The 9,922-nt window shown below is 40.1% G+C and overlaps 1 non-coding gene across 1 annotated transcript; it reads left to right on the forward strand.

Moving 5' to 3' along the window:
- Positions 1–521: 521 nt before the first annotated feature.
- LOC131819033 (small nucleolar RNA U13) lies at positions 522–625 on the forward strand. Its single transcript, XR_009349036.1, has one exon. It is a non-coding gene; the product is annotated as a small nucleolar RNA U13 (small nucleolar RNA).
- The last annotated feature ends 9,297 nt before the right edge of the window (positions 626–9,922 follow it).

Raw genomic sequence — 9,922 nt, forward strand, 5'->3', positions numbered from 1 at the left:
TGCTTAACCCATTGTGCCACCCAGGCACCCTATTTCCTCCTTTGTATTTTCAGAATCATATAATTAACATGTTTGAGGATCTTAAAATCCTGAAATAGGTCACAGATGATTGATACCAAAGCGTTCGATGAATTACTGTGTAGTGGGATCTTCGAGCACGGCGGCCAAGAGAGAATTCTTGAGACGCTGTATGGTATCAGAGAGTAGGTTTATTGAAGTAGCGTGGGGACAGGACCTCTGGGCAGAAGGAGCTGCAGGTCGGCTGCCTGAAGCTGGTGGTTATATGCTCAGTGTTCAAGGGGGGAGGGTAGGTGCACAGAGTATTAGATCACAAATATTTGTTTGAATTTCTATGTGTAAAACTACTTTTGCAAGATTTCTTCGATGTTATTGTTCATTCGATGTTAATGAATGTATGTACAGGGAGTCAAGACATACATACATACATACAATGAATGTATGTATGTTAATGAATGAGATGTACAGGGAGTCAAGAGACCCTTTAAGAATGTAGGAAGCAGATCCTTTTGTAGTTCATAAGCATGATGATTGGGTGTTCACGCTCTTGTGTGACATGTGCCACCCTCAAGCCATGTTACGACCTTGGCACATTACCCATCTGATGTGGAAAAAAAAAAAGAATGTAGCAGGCAGGGGTGCCTGGGTGGCACCAGTGGTTTTAACCAGTGCGTTAAAGCCTCTGCCTTCAGCTCAGGTCATGATCCCAGGGTCCTGGGCTCTCGCCCTGCATTGGGCTCTCTGCTCAGCAGGGAGCCTGCTCCCCGCCCCCCCCTCACCTGCCTCTCTACCTACTTGTGATCTTTGTGAAATAAATAAAATCTTTGAAAAAAAAAAGGTAGCCAGCCGTATATATTTGATTCTTAGCAGGATCAAATCAAAGCCTGTGCGTCAGACTTCTGAGTCAAAGGTAAATGTTTTTCTGCTTATATTCCTTATCGTACTAGCCTCATAAATAATAGCTGTTTTATCTGTAACATTCTATGTGTTTATGTTGATAGTGGGAATGAAAGACAGAGGCAGCTTCAAATCACAATGTGATTTGTAAGTCTCATGTGGATGAAAACAGTTCTTGAATTAATCACCGTGACAATTTTCTACTCTATGACTTTTAATGCATATATAACTACTTCCTAAATGTATAGGTGGTGCGTGATGAGTGAAAAGATAGATCATTTTCGCGTGGATACTTTTTTGCTGCCATCATTCTTGTCCTGTTTGACACCTGCTATGAACATTGGTTTCGAATCCTCCTCTCTATATATTGACATGCGTGTCCTTTTCAATAGACTTTCAGACCCATAACCTGGGTTAAGACCTGATCCCTTTGCGCATTAGATAAATGAGGTTTGTGGTTCTCCATGGGTGGAGTTTTCAGGATTAGAATGAGGTAAAGTTTGAACTGTAGATCAGTCCATGGATTCCACGTTGGTCCCTCTGCCTCAAAGTAGGCCAGCCCAAGCACTTCTCTGTGGGCAGCCATTACCTTTTATTGTGTAGTTTCTTTTTCACCACAGGAGGCTCTGCCCATGGGGTGTTATGGCTGAAGTAAAGGATAAGATAACATGATTATCTGTTTTTGTGTGTTGGGTTTGAGGAGTTCTTTATAAATCCTGGATATCATCCCTTCGTCTGTATTGTCATTTGCGAATATCTTCTCCCATTCCGTGGGTTGCCTCTTTGTTTTGTTGACTGATTTCCTTTGTTGTGTAGAGGCTTTTGATCTTGATGAAGTCCCCAAAATTCATTTTTGCTTTTGCTTCCTTTGCCTTTGGAGACATGTCTTGAAAGAAGTTGCTGCAGCCGATGTTGAAGAGGTTACTGCCTATATTCTCCTCTAGGATTCTGATGGGTTCCTGCCTCACGTTGAGGTATTTTATCCATTTCGAGTTTATCTTTGTGTATGGCATAAGAGAATGGTCGAGTTTCATTCTAATATACAGAGCTGTCCAATTTTCCCAGCACCATTTATTGAAGAGACTGTCTTTTTTCGACTTCATATTTTTTCCTGCTTTGTTGAAGATTACTTGACCATAGAGTTGAGGGTCCATATCTGGTCTCTCCACTCTGTTCCACTGGTGTCTGTGAGGCAGATAAAGACTCCTGGCTCCAGCCCCTTTTGGTCCCTGGCTCCCTTTTGCTCCTGCTAAGGCCAAGAAAAGGACCAGTAGCCATCCGGTTTGACTAAGGTAAGATAAGAAGTCATTGCTCCTGCTGAGACTGAAGAAAAAGACCAGATGCCCAGTCCTGTTTGAGTAAGAAAAGAAAGAGAAACAGCCCCCAAGATGATTTAGGACTCTCCTGAGATGCCTCCACACATATTATACTTCCACAGGAAAGGGCCATTTGGCCTGGAGAGATGGGAAAGAGCCCTGGCCTTCAGAGAGGGAGAAAATACCCCGCACCATCCCCCATTGCCTGTAACCATAAAAACTCACTCCTAACCCTGTCAGGTGCTCAGTCTTTGGGAATGAGCCCACTGAGCCCTCTGGCATTAATAAAGCTGTGTTCTCCCATCTCTCTGTGTGCCATTTGGGTTTCCCTGGCCACCTCAGATTTTCCACAACATATGTGTCTGTTTTTATGCCAGTACCATGCTGTCTTGGTGATCACAGCTTTGTAGAAAAGCTGGTCATCAGACAACGTGATGCCCCTAGTTTTGTTTTTCTTTTCCAGCTTTTCCTTAGCAATTGGGGGTCTCTTCTGAATCCATATAAATTTTAGGATTGTTTGCTCTAGCTCTTTGCAAAATACTGGTGGAATTTTAATCAGAATGGCATTGAAAGTACAGATTGCTCTAGGCAGTATAGACATTTTAACAATGTTTATTCTTCTGATCCACGAGCATGGAATCGTCTTCCATCTTTTAGTGTCTTCTTCAATTTCTTCCATGAGTGTTCTGTAGTTCCTCAAGTACAGATCCTTGACCTCTTTGGTTAAGTTTATTCCCAGTATCTTATGGTTCTTCATGCCACAGTAAATGAATAGATTCTCTAGTTTCCCTTTCTGTATTTTCATTGTTAGTGTATAAGAAAGCAACTGATTTCTATACATCAATTTTGTATCCTGCCACACTACTGAATTGCTGAATGAGTTCTAGTAGTCTGGGGGTGGAGTCTTTTGGGTTTTCCCTATCAAGTATCCTGTCATTTGTGAAGAGAGAGAGAGTTTGACTTCTTCATTGCCAATTTGAATACCTTTTCTTTCTCTTTGTTGTCTGATTGCTGTTGCTAGGACTTCTAATATCATGTTGAACAAGACTGCTTAGAGTGGGCATCCTTGTGCTGTTCCTGATCTCAAAGGGAAGACTGTAAGCTTTTTCCCATTGAGGAAGATATTCACTGTGGGTTTTTTTTTTTTTTTTAAGATGTTATTTATTTATTTGACAGAGAGAGATCACAAGTAGGCAGAGAGGCAGAGAGAGAAGGGGAAAACAGGCTCCTCGCTGAGCAGAGAGCCCAGTGTGGGGCTCGATCCCAGGACCCTGAGATCATGACCTGAGCCAAAGCAGAGGCTTAACCAACAGTGAGCCACCCAGGCACCCCATTGCTGTGGGTTTTTCATGGATTGATTTTATAACACTTTACCAATGAAGACGTATAAATGGCTAACAGACACATGAAAAAATGGTCATCATCACTAGCCATCAAGGAGATTCAAATCCAAACCACACTGAGATACCACCTTACACCAGTGAGAATGGCCAAAATTAAGATGACTGTAAACACCAAGTGTTGGAGAGGATGTGGAGAAAGGGGAACGCTCTTAGACTGTTGGTGGGAATGCAAGTTCGTGCACCCACTTTGGAAAACAGTGTGGCAATTCCTTAAGAAATTAAAAATAGAGCTCCCGAATGACCCTGCAATTGCACTACTGGGTATTTACCCCAACGATACAGATGTAGTAATAAGAAGGGCCATCTGTACTCCAACGTTCTTAACAGCAATGGCCACAGTCACCAAACTGTGGAAAGAGCCAGGATGCCCTTCAGAGGACGAATGGATAAGGAAGATGTGGTCCATATATACTATGGAGTATTATGCCTCCATCAGAAAAGATGAATACCCAACTTTTATATCAACATGGACAGGACTTGAGGAGATTATGCCGAGTAAAATAAGTCAAGCAGAGAGAATCAGTCATATGATTTTGCTTATTTGTGGAGCATAAGAAATAACATGGAAGACATGGGGAGATGGAGCAGAGAAAGGAGTTTGGGGAAATTGGAGGGGGAATGAACTGTTAGAGACCGTGGACTCTGAAAAACAATCTGAGGGTTTTGGAGGAGGGGGGGAGGTTGGGTATGCCTGGTGGTGGGTATTAAGGAGTGCACATATTGTATAGAGCACTGTGTGTGGTGCATAAAGAATTAATTCTAAAACACTGAAAAGAAATTAAAAAAATAAAAATTAAAAAAATATTTTTAAAAGGATAAGGTGAAAAGAAAAGGTTAAATCAAACGTGGGATAAAGTTTGGTGGGTACAGTCAGGTAAGCAGTGAAGGTCAGGTAGGTGTTGGGGTCTAGCTGGACACTAACTCTCCCTCTTTGATCTTAGGGACCATCGTGAACTGTGTCAGTGGCATTTAGTGACCGTGGTATTTATTGCAGGGACAGCTCACATTCAGGGATGTGGCCATCGAATTATCCGAGGAGGAGTGGGTACGCCTGACCCACACTCAGCGGCAACTGTACAGGGATGTGATGTTGGAGAACTATGGACACCTGCTCTTCTTCGTGAGAATGACTCCTTCCCGTTTTCCCAGAACACACTCAGGGTTTCATTCTCCTTTGAAGACTCTTGAATTATTCCTCTTTGCATAACTGGAGATCAGATCACTGCACTAAGGAACACAAGTAAGGATTGGTAGGTGTAGACAAAAATCCTGATGATTGCTTTTCAGCTTTAGCCTCCCCTTCCTTCAGGTAACAACATTTCTATAGATGAGCGGCTGTTAAAAGCCTGATGTGGCATAAAATGGTACCGCCTGCATTTAAACTCCAATTTTCACTCCTTATTATTGTATTGGCAGTACTAGGAAGCACAAGTTAGGATGTGACTCTTTGAAAGTCCTTCACGTTCTACAGGGGCTACTGGTAAACAGTGTTTGGGAAATCATCTGTTAGAATTCTGCAGTGTTCTCTCTTCTCTACTGAGTGCAGTGTGGATTGAAAGCCTTTCCAGCAATATTTATAATCAGTTTCTCTTTTAAACAGGTCTCATTGTGTCAAAGCCTGATTTGGTCTCCTTTTTGGAGCAAAAGAAGGACCCTTGGGATGTGACAAGAAAGAAGACAGTGTGGTCTTTGATCCAGGTAGGTGGGAATGGATGAAGCAGATGTCAGAGGTGAAGTCCAAGTTTGAAGGAGGAAGGTAAACCTTCAAATGTGGTTCCAGTAGCTCTGCTTGAATGAAAATCAGTTGGAGAAGCCCTGTCTTGTTTTTGTCTCTCCCAGAGGGACATCTGTGAGCCAACATCATCATGCTTTTATTTTCTCTAAGGATTCTGCTTCAGCTCCAGTGATGGTCCATCATGTCCAAAGGGAGGACAAGGAGCCTCTCCTGGGACGGGGAGGGTCTCCATAATCTGAGAGCTCTTCATTGCTTTGAGGGTCTTGGGAAAGTCTCCCTATTTCTGAGAGTCTCTATGCTAAGTCTTTTCTAATTTCTGTTTTGCTTCGTGTGAGAAACTGTGCCCACATTGTGGTGGGCATACTGTGAATTGTTGCGGAAATCCCCAGAACAGTGGAGATGGCACCACCTGGTTTCTGGTTTATACTTTCCAATGTTATAGAGGCTTTAATCTTAAACATATAAAACCAAGACTCAGTCTGTTCATCAGGTAACAAAGCATTTCCCTAAAATGAGAAAATGTAATTCTTTATTTCACTCCAAACATTCACTTATCTTTGTACAAAGGAGAAGTTTCCCTTCCATGTGTTCCATTCCTCAGTGGTGAACTAATGTAATGTGTCTATTTGTTTGCTAGATTTCCTACATAAATTAATATTATAGGGGATTCAAAACTTTTAGAACCCACTGCCTAAAGTCTCGATTCTTAGCTTATTAGTGCCTCATTTTATAATTTTTTCCATAATATGAGGTTCCTGTGACTTTGTCATATGTCTTCACATTCTTATTAGTTGTCTATGAGACTCATCTCTACTTATTAGATCAAAAATCCTGATATGACATGGGCATGTGGTTTATAAGAAGTGGTGTAGATAGTAAATTTCCCACATTGAAAAAAATGTTCTGTTCATAAATGGAATTTTACTTCAGGGAAAATTAATCATAAGCCTTTTTTTTTTAAACTACTTTACTCAGAATGGATCTGGATTTAATCCCTAGCATTTTTATAAAATTATTGTCAGCATATTTTACAACTTTGGTGGTGTTTGCTTACTTAGAAATGGACTTTATTTGCTTTTCTGCTCCATTGTAAGGAATGGTTATACCACTGAATTCTGTGTAAGAAGAGGAGTATATCAGTGACAGTTTACTTTTTTTAATGTCACGTAAGTGCTTATTCATAATATTTTTATTACACCTCTTCATGAGTGATTTTAATGAAGATTCCTTATGGCTTTAGTGTGAGTGAATGCATGCCAAAATTGAAAATGCCTTTTTTTATGGAAAACAGAATTGAAATTATAGTTCTATCGAAGGTTTCCTTTAAAATCACTCATATATTTTTTCTGTAGAATTTTTTTAGTTAAAATTGGGCTTATTTTGGTTTTGCATATTCCATAATAATGTGCTTTCTTTTGTATGAGACTTTCCAAACATTAGTTAGTTGTGGTTTTTGTTTTTTTATTTTTTAATATATATTTTTTTAATAGGAAGACAGTTTTCAACACTTTTGAACAATGCAAATGTAACTCAGATTTGAATCAGTCTTATGCCCTTTCCAAATAACACTATGTGTGTATTTGTCTACATTGTTTGTAATTCATCTTGTATATTTCTGGTGGTTGTGAATGTTCTAGCATATCTAGGTGAGTTGTTATACTACTAGCGTTCATTTCAAAGTCTATATTTTTGAATTTATATTCTTTGCAGGAGAAGCACTTTCAGTGAATCAAAAGTAATTCTTAACATTTTTTATACCTCTGTATCTTGTCTAGGTATTATATTTTAGATTAAATGTGGTTTTACGCTCGTGATACACTTTCACAGCATGCTAATAAACTTTTCCTTCTTTGGTATGTATTTTCATTCTGGTTACCTTAGAGGTTCCTTAAAACCTCTTAGAGGTATAGACAAACTGTTTTAAATGGATATTGTCAATTTTATAGGAATGTTTTCTACTTAATCCTCTCCACCCCTGAACCTACTTTATGTTACCACTATCAGAAATTCTGTCTCTTATGTTGTGCAGTTAACTAGGTCGATTTATGATTTTTATGCTTTTGTTTAAGAACTTCTGTAGCAGAAATACAAGTGACCCGTGCTACCTCATTACAGCACTACAGGTTTCTAGAATTGTGTAAATATTTACATTAGCAGGAGTTTTATATTGTCATTTGCTTTCAGATACTCTTTAGAATCTTTTTCTTTCTTTTTTTTTTTTTAAGACTTTATTGATTTATTTGACAGAGAGTGAGAGGGAACACAAGTAGGGGTGTGGGAGAGGGAGTAGCAGGCCCCGATAGGGGACTCGGATCCCAGGACCCTGGGATCATGACCTGAGCCAACAGCAGATGCCTAATGACTGAGCCACACAGGCACCCCTGGAATCCTTTTATTTCAAGCAGAAAGACCCTTTCACCTCTCTTGGGACAGAAGAACCTTTCTTGATTGACCTGCTGGTCAATCAGAGGGTCTTTCGCTTAGTGTAGCCTTCATTTGCATAGTCAGGCACAACAGTTCTGCCAGGTCGATTATTCTTAGTGTGGATTGTTTCCTCTGTGTGTGCTTGAGTACATGATCGCACTCCTTTCTACTTATACAGTCGAAGGACAATTGCAGTAGTAATCTTACAGGAGCTCTCCTGTAGAAGATGAGTTGTTTTTGTCATGCTTTCTCAAAATTCTCTTGTCACCTCAGATTTTTTTCTTTTAGAGGTTTTATTTATTTGTATGACAGAGAGAGAGAGACAGAGAGAGCGTGAGCACACAAGCAGGAGAAATGCCAGGCAAGAGAGAGAGAGAAACAGAGCCCTGTGTGGGGCTTGATCCTGACCTGAGGCAAAGGTAGCCCCTGAACCAAACAGGGACCCTTCACATCTGATTTTTGATAGGTCTTTTATGTGTCACTGTGTTCCTCTCTTGGCATTTATTATACTATGGATTACTGAGATGGTTGGATTTCTCTTCTTTCCACTTATGTGTGCAGTAGAAGCCTTTAGTTCTTCATGTCAACCTTCTGCTCCCTTTCACTCTCCTCTCTTTATGGGGTCCCCTTAATGTACATATCGGTCCACTTACAGGACTCTTATGAGTCCCAGACCATGTCTTTTTCCACATCTTTCTTTGATCTTCAAAACAAGGGTCTTTAGATTGTCTGATTTTTTCTTCTGCTTGAGCAAGTCTGTGGGTGACCACTGGTGTGTTTTTAACTTCCGTCATCGTGTTCTTTAACTCCCTGTTGCTGCTTGGCTGATTGTTATACTTTGTCTCCTTGGGTTTACATTTTGGTCATGACCCATTTTCTGATCTCATTGAGTTACATACCTGCTTTCTCTTCCCTTTTCCATGTGCATCTTTATGATGGTTAAATCTTTGCCATGCAAGTAAGACTTCTTTATTAACTGAGGGTTCGTTTGTGGGATTTCTTTTGTTCTCATGATGGGAACACATTTTTCCATTTCTTTTATCGCCTTGTGATCTTCTGTTGACGTTTCAGTTAAAAAAAAAAAAAAAAGCCTCCAAGCCTAGTTTTATGGACTTGCTTTGTAGAAAAGAACAAAGACCATAGTAATTATGGCATCTGTCACACATAATCTGGACATTTGTCATGTCTACATTTTTGTAATTTCCCAGGTTACCAAAGTGTAGTTACTTCTTTAGAGCCCACGATACCTTCCTCTCTCTGTTTCCCTTCAGATTTGTCCATTGTTTGAAGAAATATTCAACCTTTTGTCTGAGTAGCTACTTCTTCCAATAATAGTTGGTCTTCTCTTTCAATCTGAACTTGATTTGTTTACAGGTCTGTCAATTTTTTATTTTTCTTTCTTGAAAACTAAATCTTCCTATTGATACTTTCTTAATCTTGCTAAATTCTATTTTTCTTCATTTCTGTTTTATGTTGAATTTCCTTTCTTCCAGGGGTGCCAGGATGGCTTGTGTTTAAGCCTTTGACTTCAGCTCGGGTCATAATCTCAGGGTCCTGGGACTCAATGCTGTTTCAGGCTCCCTGTTCAGCAAGGAATCTACATGCCTCTCTCCTTTTGGCCCTCACCTCACCATGCTCTCCTTCTCCTCTCTCTCTCTGTCTCAAAGAAGTCTTCAAAAATATCCCTCCTTCTACTGATTTTGGGCTCATATAATAGTACGTTTCCTGATTATTTGATATAGAGGAGAGTGATTTGTGTTAGACCCTGACAATACTATAGACTTTTCTATGAAGCTGTGTGGTCAGTATGTTGTGTGCAAATTGATGTGTCCACGGAGGAACAAAGTCCTGATGCTTCCTTCTCAGCCATCTTGCTGATGTTCTCTAATTGAGTTTTTGGTTGCTGTGTTAGACATCCTCAGTATAATTGTCTGAAAGTAGTAAGGGGAATGAGTTGACTTTTCTGTTTTTCAATATCTTTCAGCTGTATCTTCACAGGGCACCCTGAGCTTCCTGCCAGAGCCATGCAAAGAGCTTCATTTCAAAATGTGTCAGTGGGTCGATATAAACATATTGTCCTTGAGAAGTTACACCTAATGATAGACTGGGATAATGATTGAAAAGGATAT

This window comes from Mustela lutreola, chromosome 16, assembly GCF_030435805.1.
Source record: "Mustela lutreola isolate mMusLut2 chromosome 16, mMusLut2.pri, whole genome shotgun sequence".
In the NCBI taxonomy this organism is placed as follows: Eukaryota; Metazoa; Chordata; class Mammalia; order Carnivora; family Mustelidae; genus Mustela; species Mustela lutreola.